This window comes from Natrix helvetica, assembly GCF_964273705.1.
Source record: "Natrix helvetica genome assembly, chromosome: 6".
NCBI classification, from domain to species: Eukaryota; Metazoa; Chordata; class Lepidosauria; order Squamata; family Natricidae; genus Natrix; species Natrix helvetica.
In genome coordinates this window covers 8,144,900-8,168,486 of record NC_138553.1, presented here as the reverse complement: position 1 = coordinate 8,168,486, position 23,587 = coordinate 8,144,900, and positions in this window count along the sequence as shown.

Sequence of the window (23,587 nt, the reverse complement as noted above, 5' to 3'; positions counted from 1 at the left end):
AACAACAATAAAACGCACCGAGGCCAAAATTTTGTATCATATGAATCTTGTATTTACAGAAATTGGTCATATGAAACATTTCCTCAAGCAAGATGGAGAGAAATACTTCAGATTTTTGGAAGGATATTCAGGGATGAATGCTGGCTTGCTCACTCGCCTGCTGCCCCCCCTCCCCTCCCCGGAGCTCACAGGCAGGGAACGAAACCACACATTCTTCGGACCCCACAGCTCTCCTGTGTTGCGTTCAGCTCGGCGTGGCACGAGATGCTGCTTTCTTTGGCCTTTTTAAAAAAGTTTTACCGCATATTTTATTTCTCATCTTCAATCTGAAACATAAATTTGCCAAGCCACGCCCACAAAATAATCCACACCAGTGGTGATTTGCAGGCGGTATGCCCCGGTACTGGAGTACCGGAGTCTGCCCAGAGCACCAGATACCATTCTGGTACGGTGCTCCGGAGGGCCCAAGCTCCTTACTGGTGTTTTAAGTCTTTGGCGCTTCCGCGCATATGCACGGCATGTACAGCGCCTGTGTGATGCTCCGCTAAGCAGCTGGAGTGTTGCGGAGGCTCGCGGAGGCGCTAAGACGCATGACGCGCTGCACACATCCATGTGGACGCCACTGGGCCCGTTCCAACCATACCAGTTGGAACGGGATCCAGAACCCACCACTGATCCACGCCCACAGAACCAGTACTAAACGGTTTTTGAAAACCAACCCTGCTGCTACGCCTAGATAATTATTGGTGGTGACAGTGGGTTTGTGTATAACTTTGTGCCTACGATAAAAACAGCGAGAAGTGACTTTTGGTTGCTTGGCCAGCTTCTACTATCTATTGTAATCATCCTACTTCCTCCATTACAACAAGGGACAATGGGCCATTGATTTCTTCTCCCCACTCTGAATCTCATTTCCCCAATCAAAATCATCACCACGAGTAATTCAGCCATTTCCCAAATATTTAAAGTCAACTACCTATGAACGATCTCATCTTCCCCCCCAGATGCCGACATCTGTCTGCGTTTCTCTCTCACCATAGAGACAGTCCGTGTTTCCATTCCTTCCCCCGCAGGTACAAATGGTCCAGCAATTGGTTCCCACCGGGGAAGAAATAGAGGAATAATCGTAACAAAAATTGCTGTCACAATGGATTCCCCAAAAGCAAAGTATCTGATGTGTATCCTAAGACACGTTGATTTTCTTTTCTTTTCTTTTTCTTTTACTGCCAGGGTAGATGGCAACACACTGCATTGAATGGCATGTACTTCTCTGCTTTGATTCCCCTAGAAATTCATCACAAAAGGCTAAAAAAAATCAATATTATATACTGATTAAGATGCTGGACTTTGACCACAGAGGCTAAGAGTTCAAATTCTCTTCTAGCTACAAAAGGAACTTGAGCTTGTCGGTTTGGTGTTTCTTTTTGCATTTAGCAAAACTGTTTAAGGAAGCTATCCAGGGGATATAACAAATCAGTGGCAAACTGTTGTGGTTGGATTTATTTTTTTACTTACAGATGGGACATTATGCTTGTAGACTTTCATTGTTTCAGATGTCAGCAAAGCTCATCTGATCTCAGACAGTCTGTATCTTCTGTTGTATATTTTCAAAATGGCAAAATATTTTTGCTCTAGTACAGGGGTGTCAAACTCAAGGCCCAGGGTCTGGATCCGGCCTGCTGGGTGTTGCGGCCTGCCAGCAGCCAAGAGAGATGGCAGCAGATTCGGACAGTGAGGAGGTGGGGGAGAAACATGGGCTAGTCCTGGAATCTGGGGAAGGCTCTGATGAGGGCTCTGTATCAGAGGCAGAGGGCCAGAGCCATATGCCAGTTATCAGCTGCCTTCAGAGTCAGACATCAGTGAGGCAGATGAACAGCTGGAGCCTGTGCCCAGTGTGTGCATGTGCAGAGTTGACAGACAAAGGGAACAGCTAAAGAACAAGGATCGACTTGGGAGGGAGGGAAGAAAGAAAGAAAGAAAGAAAGAAAGAAAGGAGGGAGGGAGGGAGGGAGGGAGGGAGGGAGGGAGGAGACGGATGGGGAGGGAGGGAGGAAAGATTGGATTGGATTTATTGTATTTATATGCCACCCTTCTCCCAAAGGACTCAGGGCGGCATACAACATTAAAAAACACATATCACAAAAGTTAAAAGGAAATTAGATAAGTATTCAAAAACCAAACCCAATTAATATAACAATAACATTTTAAAAATTAGATAAAATTAACAGTCCATGCCGGCTTGCTGGAAAAGCCAACTTTTTAGGGCGCGTTGGAAGGACCGGAGGTCGGGGATTATGCGAAGCTCCGGGGGCAGCTGATTCCAGAGGGAAGGCGCTCCCACAGAGAAGGTTCTCCCCCTGGGGGTCGCCAGCCAACACTGTCTGGTCGACGGCACCCTGAAAGAAAGAAGGCAAGAAGGAAGGAAGAAGAGGAGGTGGATGGGAGGGAGGGAAGGAGGGAGGGAGGGAGGGAGGGAGGGAGGAGCAGTTGTGTGACCCCACCTAAAGCTTTCCTTGGCCCATATTTGCCTTAGCCGCATCTATAACCCTGGAATATAAAAACTGGATTTGCAAAGGAATTCAAATTAAGAAAGAAAAAAGTTTTAGTGACCATTCGGATGGGCATACAGAGACTAATAATTGTGGACGGCAATCCTTCGGTCCTTTAGATGCCTTTGAAATTCGGAGGCTTAGAATTTACAAGGTGAATATTATCCGTTTGAGCGGGGTGGAGGCAGCAGCTGTTTCATCATTCAGATGCGCTTACAGGCCAAACTGCTGTATAGCTTGATGCAGATAAAGATTCTGAACATTTTTTTAACCCCAGCCTTATGTGGAGCACATGACACACTCCGATATCAAGATAGCTGAATTAATGTGTCCCCAAAATTGCAGCATGATTTATATCGCTTTCCCTCATAATCCCCAGTTCCGTTAAATCGAATGAACCTTCCTGCTTTTCTGGGTGACTTGATTGATTTATAATTGTTATGTTATCGTCATAGCAAGATTTATATGTATGTTTATAGCAATTTGCTTACAGGTATCAGCTGAAGAAAGCACACAAATTTCAGACCTGTGTACGGAAAGTAACTTACCATCATGTCCCACCAAGGTTAATAATCATCTATGTCTCAGATTAGGGACGTGGTGGCTCAGTGGCTTAAAACGCTGAGCTTGTCAATCAGAAAGGTAGACAGTTCGGAGGTTCGAATCCCTCGTGCTGCATAATGGAGAGAGCTCCCGTTACTTGTCCCAGCTTCTGCCAACCTAGCAGTTCGAAAGCACATAAAAAATGCAAGTAGAAAGTTTTATACATCTGTTTTTCATTGATGTCTTTTATGGGGAAGAGTGGATGGTTCTTCAATGTCTTATGCTTTCATTTTGGGTGCATGTTACCTTTGGATAGCTTCACCCTAAAATATGGCCTTGAGATCATAACAACGGTAACACAATAATGAGAACAACAGCATAAAAACAATGTCCGCTACTTAACATGGGGACATGCCAGAGACTTTCAATATAAAAAAAGGCACGAGACAAGGATGCCCACTGTCCTCTCTGCTATTTATATTGACATTGGAAGTGTTAAACAGAGACATTAGACAAAATTTGGAAATAAAAGTTATGGAAATAAAAAAAGAAAAATATAAGCTAGAGGCATTTGCTGATGACTTGGTATTTATTTTAGAAGATCCACAAGAAAACTGGACCCAAATTAATAAAAAAAGAAGAAGATTATGATGAAGTTGCAGGATTGAAAATAAACAAAGAGAAAAACAAAATACTAGTTTTAGAAAAGAATAGAATAACAAAGGAAGGGACCTTGAAGTTCTTCTAGTCCAACCCCTGCTTAGGCAGGAAATCCTGTACCACTTCAGACAAATGGATATCCAACATCTTCTTAAAAACTTCCAGTGTTGGAGCATTCACAAATTCTGGAGGCACGTTGTTCCACTGATTAATTGTTCTCACTGTCAGGAAATTTCTCCTTAATTCTAAGTTGCTTCTATTTTTCACCCATTGCTTCTTGTCCTGCCCTCAGGTGCTTTGGAGAATAGCTTGACCCCTATATCTCAGCCCCTGAGATATTGGAAGACTGCTATCATGTCTCCACTACTCCTTCTTTTCATTAAACTAGACATACCCAGTTCCTGCAACCGTTCTTCATATATTTTAGCCTCTAGTCCCCTAATCCTCTTTGTTGCTCTTCTCTGCACTCTTTCTAGAGTCCCAACATCTTTTTTTACATCAGGGCGACCAAAACTGGATGCAGTAGTCCAAGTGTGGCCTTGGAATAGTTAAAAACCTTACAGATAAACAGAAAAAAAAGTCTTAATGAAGAACATAGATTTTCAGATAGTTAAGAAAGCAAAATATTTAGGAATTCAACAAACAGCAAGATGTACATCATTAAAGAAGAAAACTATAGTAAGCTAAAGTAAACAAATCAAATCAGACTTGGAGAAGTGGAAAAACTTGCAACTCTCCTTGATAGAAAGAATAGCTTTTATAAAAATGGATATTTTGCTGAGATTATTATATTTGTTCTAAACAATTGCAATAATACTGGGGGGAGGATATTTTGAGGAATTAAATAAAATAATGTCAAAATATATTTATATGCATATTTGGCAAGAATAAGTCTGAAAATAAATGGGGTTTCTGGGTGCCAGATAGGGAGCTGTACTATCAGACCTCTGTGCTTACGTGGATGAAAGAATGGATAAATCTAAGACATTAGGTAAAGGTAAAGGTAACTAGCACATATATGCTAATCGTTCCTGACTCTAGGAGGCAGTGCTAATCTCCATTTCAAAGCCGAAGAGCTAGCGCTGTGCAAAGACGTCTCTGTGGTCATGTGGCCGATATGACAAAACGCCGAAGATGCCCGGAATGTTGTTACCTTCCCACCAAAAGTGGTTCCTATTTTTCTACTTGCATTTTTTACGTGCTTTCGAACTGCTAGGTTGGCAGGAGCTGGGACAAGGAACGGGACCTTACTCCATTATGTGGCGCTAGAGATTTGAACCACCGAACTGCCGACCTTTCTGATCAACAAGCTCAGCATCTTAGCCACTGAGCCACCGTACCCCGTCTCAGGAGGAGATTAATTCTCATTTTTAAAAAAAGTTTAAATGTCTGGTGAGTCAGAGTGGGCGGCTATAATAAAGTTAATGAAAGCAACACATAAAATAATAAATACAACGTCTTCTAATTTTAGTGTAGGAAAAAGATGTATATCCAGCAATTATTTACACTACCAGAAATTCCGCTTCCAAAGATTAGTAAATTATTTTGCAACGTCCTCAGAAAGTGCTGGTCCTGTTGTCTGGTGTGTGTTTTTTTTTTTTAATTAATAAAATGCTCAGCGAAATAATGAACTGCCCTAAGTATACTAGAGTCCAGAAAAACAAACAGATAAGATTTTTTTTTTTTTTGCAACCTCTCTATACAGGCTGCTTAGCTGACCTACAAGCAATTTAGTCTGTCCAAGTTAACATTATCTATTTACTTTAATTTAGAGATTCAGATTTTTCAAGGCCGGATTAATCTATTCAGATTGCAATCCGATGCACATTTATTTTGGAAGAAATACCTTTGAACTAAGTGGGACTTGCTTTGCTAATCAATCTGTATTGGATTAGGTTCTGAATCAATAAATGCAAATTATAATTGCAAAGGCTACGAAAGAGCAATGCATAGAGGTTGGGTGCAGGGGTATTTAAGTGGATATTTTGCTCCAGGTATTCCGCAGCTGAAGAGAATGGAAAGAGAAAATTGGAGATGCCGAGCCGCCAAAATTAAACACACATAATAGCATAAGCCTGTATTCATGACACAAGCAATCAGTGGGACTTATTGCTTAATACGAGTGTATTTGGAACTGCAGCTGTAGTTACAATTATTTAAATGGGAAAGTTAACCATCTGCAGAAATCTCTCTATCAAAACCTTAAAAGTTAAGGCTGATTAAAAACTGCTCTGTGTAAAGAAATTTGAACTCCGACTTTAAACTAAAAACGGTTTTACACTTCCTTCTCAATTTTAGAAAGCTATTTCTATGAAAGAGGAGGTTAAAATGCAGCCAACTTGTAACCCTTTAAATCAATTAAATAAATCAATTACAAATTATGTGATAATGCTTACTTTTTCAAGCATTTGTCATTTATTCCTTTGCTGGTTTATGGCACCAATTTATGTATGTATGTATGTATGTATGTATGTATGTATGTATGTATATATTTTTGTTGTATTTGTGTTGTATATATATATACACATACACACACCGTGAATTGGGGCCCGTTGTCAGAGACCAAGACGTCGGGCAGGCCGTGCATGGAGAAAAGTCTCCGTAGAACTTTGATGACCGCTTCTGCCGTAGTGGAGGCTATCAGGACTACCTCTAACCATTTCGAGTAGGCGTCCACAACTATGAGAAATCTCTAGCCGTGAACTGGGCCAGCAAAGTCAATGTGCACCCTAGACCACAGTGCTTGAGGTCGCTCCCACTCCTTAGCGGGCACCTCTGGGGGAGCTGGTCTGGACTCCTAGCACGGTGTGCAGGTAGCCACCCATTCTTCGATCTCCCTGTCCATGTTAGGCCACCACACGTAACTCCTAGCCAAAGACTTCATCCTGACAATTCCAGGATGCCCTACGTGTAAAGCCTCTAATACTGCAACGTGCAGTTTGGGTGGAACAACAACCCAGTCCCCCCACAGTAAACAGCCTTTAACAACAGACAGGTTATTTCTCTTATGATAATACATTTTGAAATCAGACCCAACAGGCCCCTTGGGCCACCCCCTCCACACCCAGTTCAAAACCTGTTTGATCGTGGAGTCTCTGGCAGAGTGGCGGGCAACATTCATATTTGCTTTCTGTTTAAGGACAGATATTGAGCAGAAGTTTATGTATTGTGAAGTTTCATAAAGAAAGAAGAAATTCATCTGTAAAATCCTGTTTTAATAATCCATCCGTCAAAAAATGGATCTCCAACTAACTGCAGAGAATTAGTACTGCCAAGTAATCCTATATCAGTTTTTCTCAGTAAAATCTTTTTCTTTCTTTCTTTCTTTCTTTCTTTCTTTCTTTCTTTCCTTCCTTCCTTCCTTCCTTCCTTCCTTCCTTCCTTCCTTCCTTCCTTCTCAAATTGGGTAATGGATAGGCACACACAGGCTTAATGGTAACATCAGCTCTTTATTAAGTACAACAAGTGAGAACAATCCAGCGAAGGTTGGGTCTGACAGCAGCCCCTTTATAGGGAGCTGTCAGACCCTTCTACCAATAGGATTAAACCTCTGTTCCCGCCAGAACAGAGGACCTTGGTGGAAACCACTGCAGTTAGAGCAAGTATCTAACACTTTCCTTCCTTCCTTCCTTCCTTCCTTCCTTCCTTCCTTCCTTCCTTCCTTCCTTCCTTTTATTTCTCTCTCTATTTCCTTCCATTTCTTTCCTTCTTTCACTCTTGGTCTCCTTTCTTTCTTTCTTTCTTTTATTTCTCCCTCCCTATTTCATTTCATTTCTTTCTTTCCTTCTTTCTTTCTTGGTCTCTCTTTTCTTTCTTTCTTCCTTCCTTCTATTTCTCTCTCTATTTCCTTCCATTTCTTTCCTTTCTTTCTTGGTCTGTTTTCTTTCTTTCTTTCCTTCCTTCCTTCCTTCCTTCCTTCCTTTTATTCCTCTCTCTCTATTTTCTTTCATTTCTTTCTTTCATTCCTTCTTTCTTTCTTGGTCTCTCTTTTCTTTCTTTCTTTCTTCCTTTTATTTCTCTCTCTAATTCCTTCTATTTCTTTCCTTCTTGGCCTTTCTTTCTTTCTTTCCTTCTTTCTTCCTTTCTTTCTTGGTCTCTTCTTTCTTTCTTTCTTTCTTTTATAATACCCTTAGTTTTCTTCCTCCTTCTTCTTTTGCTTCTTTCACAATAGGCATACTCAAGAGTTGTTCAAATTGCTACTGTGTAGTTTGTCATGAATGGTTTATGGATAAGTATCAGTCTTTTCATTTCATCTCTTTTAAGAAGTTTGATGTACAGTTTGGGAGTAAAGGATTCCTCTCTATTTAACAGCTCTTGGCAGGAAAATTTGTTGTGTGACACAACTTTACAAAGAACATTAAAATCAATGACAATTTATACACCAGGGGCTGGGAATTATGCTGTGGATTCTAATAATTCATCAGAATAAAGCTGTCAGAGACCTTTTATTATAAATTAATAACATGTTGTCTAAAAAGAGCGTATATCTATAGCACTTTTCAAGTTAAGCAGTGACATCTAGTGGCCATGCTTAGCTATAACCATTTTAAACATCGCAGGTGCAATATCTAGCGTTTAGTTCAGTCCTTCAGCTGCACTCTCTGTATGTACAGACTCCACAGTCAAACTTTACAAAAATGTTATGCTGAAATATCTCTGATAACCATGGGAGTGGGGGGATTAATAGTCTAGTTTAATGGTCTAGTCTAATATAGTCGCTTCTAGACAAAATGGAAGGGATGCTGTGGCTCAGTAGCTAAGACACTGAACTTGTCGATCAGAAAAGTCCGCAGTTCAGCGGTTTGAATCCCTAATGCCGTGTAACGGAGTGAGCTCCCGTTACTTGTTCCAGCTTCTGCCAACCTAGCAGTTCGAAAGTATGTAAAAATGCAGGTAGAAAAATAGGGACCACCTTTGGTAGGAAGGTAACAGTGTTCTGTGCGCCTTTGGCGTTTAGTCACGCCGACCTCATGACCACGGAGACGTCTTCGGACAGCGCTGGCTCTTCGGCTTTGAAACGGAGATGAGCACCGTCCCCTAGAGTCGGGAACGGCTAGCACACATGTGCGAGGGGAACCGTTACCTTTACCTTGACAAAATGAATGGCACTCACAAATCTAATAAATGAAATAAACATCTCTACTCTTGAAATGTAGTATACTTTTGTTATCATCTCTTGAAATTCACCAGATTTCATTCTTTAGAGAGAGAGAGAAAATTAAATATGTGTGGTGGGCCCAGCATTTATTTATTTATAACATTTATTTGCTGCCCATTTTGTATCTGATGACTTTGGGCAGCCGTGATGATGGATGATGATGGCAGTAAGGAAACCATTGCTCTAATAGATTCAGGCGGATCAAGTAATTGTCCTTTATTATATAATATATTGTCACACAGAATGCAGCAATGTGCAATAGCTTCCCAGCCGTCGCTAAGCAGTTTACAGAGTCAGCCTATTTCCCCCAACGATCTGGGTCCTCATTTTACTGACCTCAGAAGGATGGAAGGCGGAGTCAACCTTGAGCCCCATCAGTTTGAACTCCATGCTGTGGGCAGAATTTACTTCCAATACTGTATTTTAATCACTCTGCCACCACAGCAATGGCTAATTTCTACCTATGGAAGATAGCAATAGGAATAGTACTTAGACTTATATACCACTTCATAGTACTTTACAGCCTCCTCTAAGCAGTTTACAGGGTCAACATATTGCCCCCAACAATTTAGGTCCTTATTTTATCGATCTCGGAAGAATGGAAGGCTGAGTCCAGAGTCGGCAAATCGAACTGCTGGCAGTTGGCAGAATTAGCTGTCCACTCTTGAAGCGAACCTGGCTGGGGCCATTTTGGAGGCTTCAGAGTTGTCACAATGAGAAGAAAGGATAGGGAGTGGGAACATAGTTTGAGAGAGATTCGTAGCCAAAACAAAATAGTTTCCTGTGGGAACCAAGGCCATTCCAACAGGTGGCTGGAGAAAGCAAGAGTGAAGTAACCAGGCAACTGGCTAGCACTTTAATTGGACAATGGGACTGATTGCTTGGGGAAAGGGGGGGAAGGGGACTTTCACTTTTCAATTAGGTGAAAACCGTGGGAATTTTCAGAGTCGGTTTTCACCAGGTGTGCCAATATGATATCTGCAATAAAACTGTTCTCTGAGGAATCTGCCTGCCTCGGAGTTGTGCTTTCTATGGGTGCATTATTTGGAACACTGACCTCGCCTGCAATAGTGCATTCCAACCACTGTGCCACTATGCTCAAGATCCTCGTGTAACTTCACACTTTCATGTCTGAAAAATGCACCAATAGCTTCAATGCTTCCATCTTGCCAGCATTCATCTCAGTTTATTTGTGGTGGCATCTCCAGATAGACTGGAAGGAAGGGTGAAGAGAGGCTCAAGTTTAGCATCCTTGCAGTGCAGGAAGCAGCACAGGTCACACCTACCCTGGAATCCTTGAAGCTTTCTCTTGCTGTTTCCAAGGGAATGTAGTCTGATGAGATTCTTATAATATAGTTGACTAGCAAAAAAAACTCTTGTTCTTCATGAATGGTTCTTGTTGCTTTTAGTCTATGGAGATTCTCAGTCATTCAGGTCATGGTTGTCCCAAAGGTGCTTTTTTTTCAGGAGGCAACTGGACTTCCTTGTTTTTTCTTTTGAAGACGTTTCGCTTCTCAACCAAGAAGCTTCTTCAGCTCTGACAGGATAATCCTTCCATTCAGTGGTGCAATTCAGCCGGTTCTATTCGGTTTGGGCAAACTGGTAAAGATGGAAGCAGGAGGCTCCGCCCGCCCACCCGGACATCATCACATCCATTGTTTGACATTCTGTGCACGCACGGAAGGTCCTGCACGCTCACATTTGCAAACCGGAAGCCAAGGTACCATATTTTTCAGAGTATAAGATGCACCTTTTTCCTTCAAAAAAGAGGGTGAAAATCGGTGCATCTTATACGCTGTACAGCATTTTTTTGCCTCCCGAAACCCCACCCCCTTCACTAAAATGGCGGTGAATAGCTTTTAGGAGGCTTTCAGAGTGCTCCTGGGGGGCTGGGGAGGGCAGAAATGAGTGAAAATGGGCCATTTTTTTGCTCAATTTTGCCCCCCCCCCCCAGCCCCCAGGAGTACTCTATAAGCCTTCTAAAGGCTATGCATACAATTTGTTTGACAAAAAACGGGCCCCTATTTGCAAAAGAAATGGGCTGGTTTTTTGCTTATTGGGGGGGGCACCCTCCAGGAGCACTCTGCAAGCCTCCTAAAGGCTATTCATGTTTTTTTGGGGGGGGAAACGGGCCCATTTTCGTGAAAATCGGGCCGTTTTTGGGAGGTTTGAGGAGTGCAGAAACTTTTTTTAAAATTTGCCTCTTCAAAACCTTGGTGTGTCTTATACTCCGAAAAATACGGTAAGTTGATTTCACCCCTGCTTCCATTCCCCACTCTCCTACCCGAGCTGAAGAAGCTTCTTGGATGAGAAGTGAAACATCTTTAAAAGAAAGAATAAGAAAGTCTAGTTGCCTCCTGAAAAAGCCCTTTTGGGATGGCCTTGCTGTTTTCGCTTGACATATTAGTCCTCATCCACCCATTACTAAATCTGGAGGCCAACTCACCATCTCTACTGCTTCATTGATTGAAATAAATAGTAGGGTTGGCCAGCATTTGGAGCTTCATCCCAGAAGGGTGCCATTAACCATTTGATCCTAGAAGAAGATTGTAATGTCTTCCAAGATTTCCAGATATATGCATTTGCCCCCTAGCATGCTCCAAAGCACTGTTAGAATGTAATCCCAGTTGCTGCATAATTGTAATAAATAAAGTTGACTTTTCGTCAACTTACTCATGCCATGTATTGATTGATTCACTTCATTAATTATTATTACAGTTACATTCTTTAAAGGCTTTTCTTGGGGAATTCAAGCTGTCAGAAACTGGGGGCCTCTCTCTCCGTGTGAATCCACTCTTCCCCATCCCAAAATACCTATCTCAAATTTCACGGTTATAAATTGTTCCTTCAAGTAGTATGTCCTACAATGAGAAACATGAACTTTGCAACCATGGTAGGAAAGCTGGGTTATTCCATGATAGTGGCCAAAAGTCGGGATGTCGATAGCTCTTTTCAGGCCAAGAAATAGGTTTTTGTGTCCTAACGTTCGTTTCATCAAATTGATGGAATCACTAAACTGATGTAGGATTTAAATTGGGATGAAGTGAGAGGGGGGATGAAAGGAAGATTGGGGGGATTATGAAGATGCATCTCATCCATGAGACAGATGATAAGAATTTTATCCATTAACAGTTATAATATGTAAGCCCTGTTGCATTTATTGTTTGTTCGTTCTTTTGTACAAAGTTCGGCTTCTTTGTTCTGCAGAATTAAAAGGAGCATTGCTGGCACACTCTGAAATCCTCACAGTCTACAAGAAGAGCATGTAAAGTGTCTAATCTTGTAATCATGTAAAACTGTTGGGCCCTGTGGTGATACTATTGGTGTATATGTGAGAGCAAAACAGATGTCTTTGTTGCAGTTGATCTGACCTAGGCTTCCCAAGATCATGAAGCCAACTCCTCGTCCCAGTAAAACCTATTTTATTTAGGTTAAAGGGAATTCCTCTCCAGCAAAGTCCCGGCAAACGGTTTTTCCTGAGATTTCACAACTACAGACCTTTATCAGGTTGCCAGGCCGATATCTTCCAAACAACATGCTGTAGCAGCAATTCCTTGGCAAGAAGTCAGGAACAGATCTTCCCCCTAATTTTATTTATTTATTTATTTATTTCTTAGATTTTTAAACCGCCCCCTCTCCCAAAAAGGGACTCGGGGCGGTGTACAGTCAGTGCATAAAATACAGACATAACAATAAAATACATTTAAAATACATTAGAGGGGGAGATAGACTGTACAAGAAATGAATGGAACTAATTGTCTCCTGCAAACTCCCCTCCCCTTTTGCTCCTCTTTATTCCCTATGGGAGGGGCCAATCACCATCCACCTGTGCCTTTACCCCCGAGTTGACCATTGTTACTTAGCTGTTCCCTTCTCCTGGCAGCTCTGCAAATGCGCACACTGGGAACAGGCTCCAGCTGTTCGTCTGCCTCACTGATGCCTGACTCTGTCTGCTGGCAATGACCTTCTCAATTCTATGCAGGAGAAATTATTTGTGCAAAATAATGAATGGATGGAAATTTGACGTCACCATTCGAAATCAAGACAAAATAGTTATCAAGGTGAACTGTGGAGAAGTGGGAATCCTAGAACAGCTAATTGTTCTTTTTTAAAATCTATGTACACATCAGGAAGTCACATGATGGAACATGGCAAAACAGACGTCCTCCCAACACAGAGGGAGTTGGGCAAAGTCCACCTTGCACAATTCTGTACAATATAGACATACTTCACTTACACTCATGATCAAAGTCACCCAATCAGCTTTTATGACAAGGCAGGACTAGAACTCACAGTCTTCTGGTGATTGACCCAAAGTCACCCAATCAACTTTCATGCCCAAGGTGAGACTAGAACTCACGGTTTCCTGTTGATTGACCAAAGTCACCCAATCAGCTTTCATGCCCAAGGCGGGACTAGATCTCACTATCTCCTGGTGATTACAATAATAATACAATAGTAGAGTTGGAAGGGACCTTGGAGGTCTTCTAGTCTAACCCCCTGGGGGCCTAGGGGATCAAAGTCACCCAATCAGCTTGCATGCCTAAGGCAGGACTAGAACTCACAGTCTCCTGGTGATTGACCCAAAGTCACCCAATCACCCCAAGGCAACTAGAACTCACCATTTCCTGCTTTCTGGCCAGGTGCCTCATCCTCTGGATTAAACTGACTCCTTGTTTTTTTAATTTAGTCTTTCATTTTCAATGAACTTTGCCTATGGGTTCCAGAGTTGGCATTCAGCAGGTTCTGACCAGTTCTGGTGAACCGGTAGCGGAAATTTTGAGTAGTTCAGAGAACCGGTAAATACCACCTCTGGCTGGCCCCGCCCCAATCTATTCTCTGCCTCCCAAGTCCCAGCTGATCAGGAGGAAATGGGGATTTTGGAGTATCCTTTCTCTGCCACACCCACCAAGCCATGCCCATCAAGCCAAGCCCACCAAGCCAAGCCACGCCTACCAAGCCAAGCCACGCCTACCACGCCACACACACAGAACCGGTAGTAAAAAAAATTGAACCCCACCACTGATGGGTTCCTACTCTATCCATACAAGAACCTTGGAAAGTAATGTGAGCGATAGCCCCAAAATCAAAACCGTCCAGCAAACTTTGATGCTGAATAGAAAACCAAGATCTGGTGTGCCAATAATTTTAACTCACTTATAGTTACCTGGTTGGAATATTTGCTAGTGGGGATGATAATGTTATTTCAATTTGGGCATGTGGTTGTTAGTTTAAATAATCTTCAACTCATTTAGTGACTGTTTAAAGTTGCTACGGCACTGAAAAAAGTGACTTATGACCAGTTTTCATACTTAACGACCGTTGTAGCATCCTCACAGTCACATGATCAAAATTCAGGCACTTGCCAATTGACTCATATTTATGACGGTTGATGCATAGTGAAATATAGTCTTCCTGTTCTGCAAAACCTTAACAACGATATACATTAATATACATATATTCAGTGTTTGTTGTTTGCTTCCTTTTTGCTTGATTTTTCTGTTCTATTTAGTTAAACAAAGGACAAATTAAATAAAGATCACATTAATCGTTTGTTGTTAATTCCATTTTCCAGACATAACTTAGTATGCAATGCCTTAATCTTTAGATTCATTCTATTTATTGCCTCACATAATGAATCTAATCTTGATTGCACAGTTTGGGTTCTCAGCCAATAATAAGGCATCGCCTGCGTAAAATGGTATATATGCCTCCCTCCACCAGCTTAGCTCTGCTATCACCAGCTTCACTTCTTATCCAATTATCTGCAAATACTTTAAACAACCAAGGAACATCACTTCTCATTTTATTCTATGTGCTGTGCTGAACCGTTTGCTAAGCATTTCATTTATTCTCACGCATACTTTCTTTCCTTTTTTTGTATCCTCACTTCAGTGTACAGCAAGCAACTTTCAACTCCAACTTAGGGTTTGGCCAGGAAGGAACAAGCTAAAGGGGACCTGAAGCAAAATCAAGTTGTAATTTGTTCGTTAAAGAAACAGCTTTGTCTAGTGGTTAAGACCTCAGGCTAGGAAGCAAGAGACCATGAGTTCTAGTATCACCTTAGCCATGAAAGCCAGCTGAGTGACTTTGGGCCAATTACCAGGAGACTGTGAGTTCTAGTTCCACTTTAGCCATGAAGCCAGCTGAGCAACTTGGAGCCGATCACCAGGAGACTGTGAGTTCTAGGCATGAAAGCCAACTGGGTGACTTTTAGATATGAAAGTGAACTGGATCAATCACCAGTGAGTTCTAGTCTTGCCTTAGCCATGAAAACCAGCTGGTTGACTTTGGACCAATCATCAGGAGACTGTAAGTTCTAGTTCCACCTTAGGCATGAAAGCCAGGTGAATGACTTTGGACCAATCACAAGTGAGTTCTAGTCTTGCCATAGCCATGAAAGTCAACTGGGTGACTTTGGGCCAATCATCAGAAAACTATGAGTTCTAGGCACGAAAGCCAACTGGGTGACTTTTAGACATGAAAGCCAACTGGGTGACTTTGGGCCAATCACCAGTGAGTTCTAGTCCTGCCTTAGCCATGAAAGCCAGCTGGTTGACGTTGGACCAATCAGGAGACTGTGAGTTCTAGTCCCACCTTAGCTACGAAAGCCAAGTGGATGGCTTTGGGCCAGTCACTAGGAGACTGTGCGTTCTAGTCCCAGTTTAGGTATGAAAACCGATTGAATGACTTTGGGCCAACCACCGGTAAATGGAGAGTTCTAGTCCTGCCTTAGGCATGAAAGCCAGCTGGGTGACTTTGGACCAATCATCAGGAGACTATGAGTTCTAGTCCCGCTTCAGTCATGAAAGCTGCCTGGTTGACTTTGGACCAAACACTAGGAGGCTGTGAGTTTTAATTCTGCTTTAGGCACAAAAGCTGTCTGGATGACTTTGGACCAGGTGCTTTTTCTCAGCCCAACCTACCCCACAAGGTTGTTGTTGTGGGGAACATAGGAGGAAGGAATATTAGATGTATTCACCGCCTCGAATCCTCTATAAAGTAATAAACATGGGATAAAAATCTAATAATAAAAAATAAATTGAAACCCTGTCCTTTCTGTACGCTGCCCCGCTTTTGTGTTTTTTAACGCCATGATATATTATTGTCACGCCTGCAAGCCATCTTTTCTTTTGGACTTCAGGCCTGTCACACTTTCTACTGCAGGGGTGTCCAAACTTGGGAACTTTAAGACTTGTGGACTTCAACTCCCAGAATTCCCCAGCCAGCCATGCTGGCTGGGGAATTCTGGGAGTTGAAGTCCACAAGTCTTAAAGTTCCCAAGTTTGGACACCCCTGTTCTACTGTCTACTTTCTATTGTGAGAAAATGGGGGAGGGTTATACGGAGTTGGGTGATATGTAGGCATAATAACATTCTTCTTAGAAACTCAAGGTCATCTTTGTCTCTGCACCTGGCCGGAACTGGATGGGAGGAATCTGTCTTCATGGCAGTGGAAGATTGGACCATGGGATGGACTTGTAGGTGTGGGGGGAGGATCTTGAACTTTCAACTGGGTGGGGAAAACCGGGAAGCTTTCAGATTCGGGTTTTCCCAGATGTGCCAACATGGCTCTCTTAATAAATTAGAACTTTGAAGAATCCTTTGCCTCGGACTCTGATTTTATATTGGATGCTATTTGGAACCCTGACAGTTATCACACATTGTCCCCCTTTTTCTACAAAGCACAACAATTATTCCCACTCCTGTTTTGTGGTTGAGGCTTATTAAGGACAAGAGTTTTGTTTCCCCGCAAAGTTTTCTAGGATTCCTTCTAGATCCCTGAATTTAAACTTGTAAAAAAAGAAGGAGAGCCCTGCGGGAGAAAGGAAAATCATACATTGAAGAGTTAGAAGATCTTCGGTCAGGAAGGAAATTGCGAGCTTTTATATCAAATCCAGCCAGGCACAAAGAAACGCCGTCAATGCCTACATACAAAATGGCTGCTCAAAAGACCTCAAAAGGAAAGGCTATTGTGTGTACATTCAAGAGAACAGAGGCTGGCTGGAATCAAACTCCTTTCCCCGCCATCCTCCTTCGTCAGTTTCCAAACAGACTTCTCCGTCTCTCTCTCTCTTTCTTTGATGAAAAGCGCTGTGGCAAATAGTGTGTCCTTTTTTTGTTGTTGTTGTTGGCGCATTGGGTTTTTGTTTTGTTTTTTAAAAGAAGATAAAAAGAAACCGAGGAGTCAAACAGGCAAGTAGCTTAATCTTTGCAGTGGAAAGCCTGTTGGACGAGGATGTGAAGAAAAAGAACAAGAAAATAATAATACCGAAGCAATGAAATTTAATTACCAAAACTCAGCGTGAGTTATAACTAGCTGCTTGTTCCTGCTTTTAGAACATGCTCACCGTTGAAAAACACAAGATCGGGAGGGAACATTACAAAACGTTGCTAGTATTATTCAAATCAGATGCAGGACTTGAGAAGAAAGGCACGGAGGTTTAAATTTTAAATATTGGCAGGGGGTGAAAGGAAGTAGGGATTATGCGGACAATGGGAAAGACATTACAGAGGGCTGGAGAGAAGTAGGGGGGGGGCTCGTCTCCCCCCACAAAAGGAGAGCGTACTGGGCAGGTTCTGCATGTGCCAAGAAGAACTTTGTGTATCTGCTTAGGGTACACAAAACAATTTACACAATGGGGAAGTTCTCACATCAGAAGAAAGGAAGGAAGGAAGGAAGGAAGGAAGGAAGGAAGGGAGGGAGGAAGGAAGGAAGGAAGGAAGGAAGCAAGCAAGCAAGCAAGCAAGCAAGCAAGCAAGCAAGCAAGCAAGCAGTGGGAGGGAGGGAGGGAGGGAAGAAGGAAGGAACGAAGGAAGGAAGAAGGAGGGAAGGGAGGGTGGTGGAGAGAGGGAAGAAAGAAGTAAGGAAGGACAGAGGGAGGGAGGAAGGAAAGAAGGAAGGAAAGAAGAAAGCAGTGGGAGGGAGGGAAGAAGGAAGGAAGAAGGTAAGGGAGGGAGGGGGAGGGAGCAAAGAAGGAAGGAAGGAAGAGATAGGAAGGAGAGAAGGAAGGAAGCAATCAGAGGGAGGATGGCATGAAGGAAAGAAGGAAGAGAGGGAGAAAGTAGAGGGGGAGAGAGGAAAGAAGCAGGAGAGAGGGCGGAAGGAAGGAAGGAAGAAGATAGATGGATAGATAGAGAGAAAGAGATAGACGTAGGATGAAGGGAGAGAGGAAGGAAGGAAGGAAGGAAGGAAGGAAGGAAGGAAGGAAGGAAGGAAGGAAGGAAGGAAGGAAGGCCAGTAGAGTTACAGATGCAAGAGGCTCTATATGGGTGAACAATACTAAAGAAATTACTCAGATGTAACTCCATGCGTCACTCTTGGTTCTTGGGGCCTGACGTGTCCCCATTTTCATTTACAAAACTATGAAAATTTGAGAACCTTTAAACACCCAGGTGATAAAACATACGATTTCTGGACTGGGTGTCTGCAGAAGTACATTTCCTATCTGCTTTGGAATAGGGCTGCCAAACAATATAATTTCAATATTGCCGGTAGAAATAGAAGGCTAGCTTCTGACGTGACGATCTGCTTGTTGTACTGGAACGTCCCCATCAAGAGCCCACATCCCAGAAGATCAAAGAGAACTTGTTTACCACCTACAGCGCAAGAATTGTAACAGCCACTGTGCAGAACAGACGGGCCGAAGTCTATCCATGAATGCCAGCTCACAGTCAGAAGGCAGGAGGAATACTCCTTAATCTCACAACACCTGGACAGGCTTAAGAATTCATTTCAAGAGAGAAACTGAGCATCCTAAACCAAAACCAAGTCCAAAAACACTGGGGAATTCCTGGAAGCTTGATATTCAGACAAATCAGCCATCAAATAGACACTTAGAAATAATGCACATCTGCACCCTATTCAAAAGGGATAATAAAAAGCCTAAGAAGCAAAGAACATCCTCCAAGAACATGCAGATAGGCAGGGATTAACACCAGAAAAACAATCGAGCAGAAAACAAAACCCTAATAAAGAAACTATAATAATACAATACAACAGCAGAGTTGGAAGGGACCTTGAAGGTCTTCTAGTCCAACCCCCTGCCTAGGCAGGAAACCCAATACCGTTTCAGACAAATGGCTATCCAACATCTTCTTAAAGACTTCCAGTGCTGGGGCATTCACAACTTCTGGAGGCAAGCTGTTCCACTGATTAATTGTTCTCACTGTCAGGAAATTTCTCCTCAGTTCTAAGTTCCTTCTCTCCTTGATTAGTTTCCACCCATTGCTTCTTGTTCTACCCTCAGGTGCCTTTGAAAACTACCAAGGAGAAAACTATACCCCCATCGATACTGGGGGGGCAGGGAAAGCTACTACGTACATATAAACAAAGTGCAATCCCCTCTCCCTTTTTGCACTGATGAGGTTATCTATTCAGGTAATGAAACGATTCTGCAAGTAAACAACTAAATGTAGAGAACACCAAAGGCTCCACAGAATTTGTCTTAAAACGTTCTTACAGATCTGGAGTTAGGAAGACAATATATGGCTATAAAGGTAACAGTAAAGGTTCCCCTCTCACATATGTGCTAGTCGTTCCTGACTCTAGGGGGCGGTGCTCATCTCCGTTTCAAAGCCGAAGAGCCAGCGCTGTCCGAAGACGTCTCCGTGGTCATGTGGTTGGCATGACTAAACGCCAAAGGCGCATGGAACGCTGTTACCTTCCCACCAAAGGTGGCCCCTATTTTTTTTTATACTTGCATTTTTACATGCTTTCAAACTGCTAGGTTGGCAGAAGCTGGGACAAGTAATGGGAGCTCACTCCATTACGCAGCACTAGGGATTTGAACCACCAAACTGCCGACCTTTTTGATCGACAAGCTCAGCGTCTTAGCGTGAAGCGAACCAGTAGCGAACCGAAGCGGTAGCAGACTTCAGAGCATTTCACCCCTGATGTTGCTCAAGATATCGCGTAGGTCTTGACATGTAAGAGAGTCCAAGGTGACTATAATAAATAAAAAGGCAAGAAACAAGAACCAAAACAATTCGCAATATTCATAAGCATCCTTTTATTAGATATAGGTCAGGGGTGTCAAACTCAATTTCATTGAGAGCCACATCAGACCTGTGGTTGACCCCAGGGAGGGCGGGAAGGCAGGTGTGGCCGTCTGAATGGATATGGCCAAAGGGGTGGGTGTGACCGACTGGGTGGGTGTGGTCAGCTTGATACCACCATCCAAACTGCTGGCATGTTTCCTGTTCGCATTGGGTAGACCATTTTTGCAGGGGTTGTTAAGCAAATATAGTAGTTGTTCAGTGAATTCCACTGTCGTTAAGCGAATGCAGTGTCACGATGTTAAAAAGTTTGCTAGACATGAACTGACTGAAACTGACACTAAAGAGTTAAACTGAGAAAGAGTTATTGCGCAGGTCATAAAAGTTATCTGAAAGTGATTTATTGCGCATGTCTTCACACATTTCAGAGAGAGAGACGAAGGAGAAAGAGAAAGCTACTGCTGAACTTTTGTCCGGCTGCCATGCTGGCAGACGGAAATTTTTTCTTATCAAAATGTAACAATTAGTTAGCTTCTGTTTTATTTACTTTTATTATTTTCGTATTAAAGTTTGTTTATTAATTAGAATATGCTTCCAAAGACTTTATTCTTTTCTTCACATCTTAATGCATATGCTGTTGGAAATCAGCCCGATCCATAGACCTCATTTTTCTTCAGGGTGATTTTTCCCCTGACATGCAGCAACCCTAACCCATTGGTCTTTTTTTTTTCTTTGCTGGAAACCATCATCAACCACAATTGCATGACTGTGGATCGCAGCAAACAGTCATAAATGCAGGCCAGTTGCTGAGCATACAAAACAGGTTGATATGACCGTGTAGATGCCTAGCTCTCATAACTTTGGTCTGTCGTAAGTCAAGGATTATCTACATTACATTTACATCAGGGGTGTCCAAACTTGGGAACTTTAAGACTTGTGGACTTCAACTCCCAGAATTCCACAAGTCTTAAAGTTCTCAAGTTTGGACACCCCTGATTTACATGGTCTCTTTCATTGCTTTTTTTTATAAAAAAAATTGCTGTGCACCCAAAATGTTTTTCCAAATGGGTACTTGCCGGGAAATATAAAGTTAATTATGTTTTTATTCAGTGATGGGTCTGATTGCTAACAATATTCCGGGGGGGGTGTTTCTCAAGGGAGATCTCCCCCCCCCCATCCTGCCTAACGGCTGTCTCATTGACCTACTCTTTTTATGATAAAACTGTGCCTATCTTTTTGGACAGTGACCAATTTGAAATTAGAAGGATGACTTCACGTGCTGGGCTGCCAGTATGAAACTGGTGGCAGCTGAGAATATCCCTTTTAAAATAACGTGTTTCTCCACTGATTTACTCCTAGACCTAGAGGATCTCGGTTTGACATTATTCCATTTTTACCAGGCAAACAGAATATTCTTTAAAATGAGGCCCCAAATGTGTGAGTAGAGGTTGCTATTCTGGGACTCGCTTGTTCTGCTATTTTGAGGGTGTCAACAGACACATGAATGGAGGCATAACCTTGTCAACACTCCATTTGGGGGTTTTCAAGTAAGCTTTAACAAATCCCTACATCAAAGGCTCTTAAATAAATGTAGTAGGCATGGGGATGAAATCACTTTTATGAATTGCTAGAGCAGGGGTGTCAAACTCAAGGCCCAGAGGCCAGATCTGGCCTGTAGGTACTTAGATCTGGCCCACGGGACCACCTTAGAAACATCAAAGGTGCTTCTGCCAGCGAAAATGGGCTCCCGAGCTCCGTTTTCTGCTACAGTGGCCTTCTGCAACCCTCTGCCAGTGCTGAAGTCCACAAGTCATAAAAAGGCCATAGTTCCCCACCCCAGGAGTAGAGGTACACCAGCCATAGCCTCCAACCATCTCTGGTGACCTGCCAGCAGTCAGCAGAGCTGGCCAGCAGAGTTGGACAGCGAGGAGGTTGGGGAGGAACATGGGCCAGTCCTGGAGGCTGGGGAAGACTCAGATGAGGGCTCTGCGTTGGAGGCAGAGGTGGCCCCAAGGCCGTCTGGCAGTTCTCAGTTGCCTTTGGAACCAGACAGCAGTGAGGCAGAGGAACAGCTGGAGCCTGTTCCCAGTGTGCGCATGCGCAGAGCTGCTGGAAGGAAGAAACAGCTAAGAAATCAGGGTCAACTTGGGAGTAAAGCCACAGGTGGAGGTTGAATAGCCCCTCCCAAAGGAAATAAAAGAGGAGCGAAAGGAGAGTGGGCTATTGCAGGAAACCGTTCGTTCGTTCGTTCGTTCATTTCAGGAATGTGAAGATCTGTCCGTGAATCTCAGAGACTCTGTGCCAAGTCTTTCCTTGCACAGCACCTCATTTGGAAAATATTTGCATGGCAGCTTTCCAAGCTAGATAAGGTCTGTGGTCATAAATTCACCTTTGAACGAGTGTTTCCCAGGCTTTTGCTGTATGTGAATGAGAGGAATTCACATTAATAAGAGGTTTTGTAGGGGCCAGGAATCTGCCTCATGCCATTTGGGGAAGCCTAGGTCAGAACATCCTCCACTCAACAGAAGTCATGAGTCCAACTCTGTTTCCTCAGAGACACCTCTTAGAAGGCACACAAGAACCAGCAGAGAAGCTTTAATTAATTAATTAACTTACTTATTTACTTACTTACTTACTCACTTATATCCCCCCACTGTTATTGTTACAGGTAACTCAAACTAATGAACATACCCAACACACCTTCCTCCTCCTATGTTCCCCACAACAACAATTCTGTGAGGTAAATTGGGCGAAGAAAGAATGACTGGCCAGCTTCACTTTCCAGGCAGGTTTATATAGTGGTACCTCGGTAACGTAAAGGTAAAGGTTCCCCTGGCACATATGTGCTAGTCGTTCCTGACTCTAGGGGGCAGTGCTCATCTCCATGTCAAAGCCGAAGAGCCAGCACTGTCTGAAGAAGTCTCCATGGTCATGTGGCTGGCATGACTAAACGCCGAAGGTGCATGGAAAGCTGTTACCTTCCCACCAAAGGTGGTTCTTATTTTTCTACTTGCATTTTTACATGCTTTCGAACTGCTAGGTTGGTAGAAGCTGGGACAAGTAACGGGATCTCATTCTGTTATGAGACGCTAGAGATTCAAACCATTGAATTGCCAAACTTTCTGATTGACAAACTCAGCGTCTTAGCCACTGAGCTGCTGCGTCCCACATGTGATACCTCAGAAGTCATCATTAATTGGTTCCAGGAGGCACGATGAGTACCAAAAATGATGAGTATCAAACAAATGTCTACCCATAAGGAATAATGTAGTGAGTCACAAGAGAGGTGACACCGACAAGTTCTAGCTTGTGCGTTGAGTATCAAACAAATGATGGGACAAAAGTTTCCTGTCAAAATGCACCAAGTAACAAATTCAGAGTTTTGAAATAATTGAGGACCAAGGTACTACTCCACTGACAGAGAAATATGAGTCTCCATGCTCTCCTTTAATTGCTGAGTCCCCGTATTTTCCTTTCTCATGACTACTTGGAGATGTCCATGCAGATTTCTTTACAACAATGTAGTTTGTCACTGCCTTTTCTTCAGATTTTTCTTTTAAACCTGTAAAAGTCTTAACTGTGAGAACTGGTCATGTTGTAACTTTGAATGGCCATTACATTTTCTGTGTGATGTTCATTAAATAGTATTAAGAGTAAGCTTTCCATATAGTGTGTTTCAG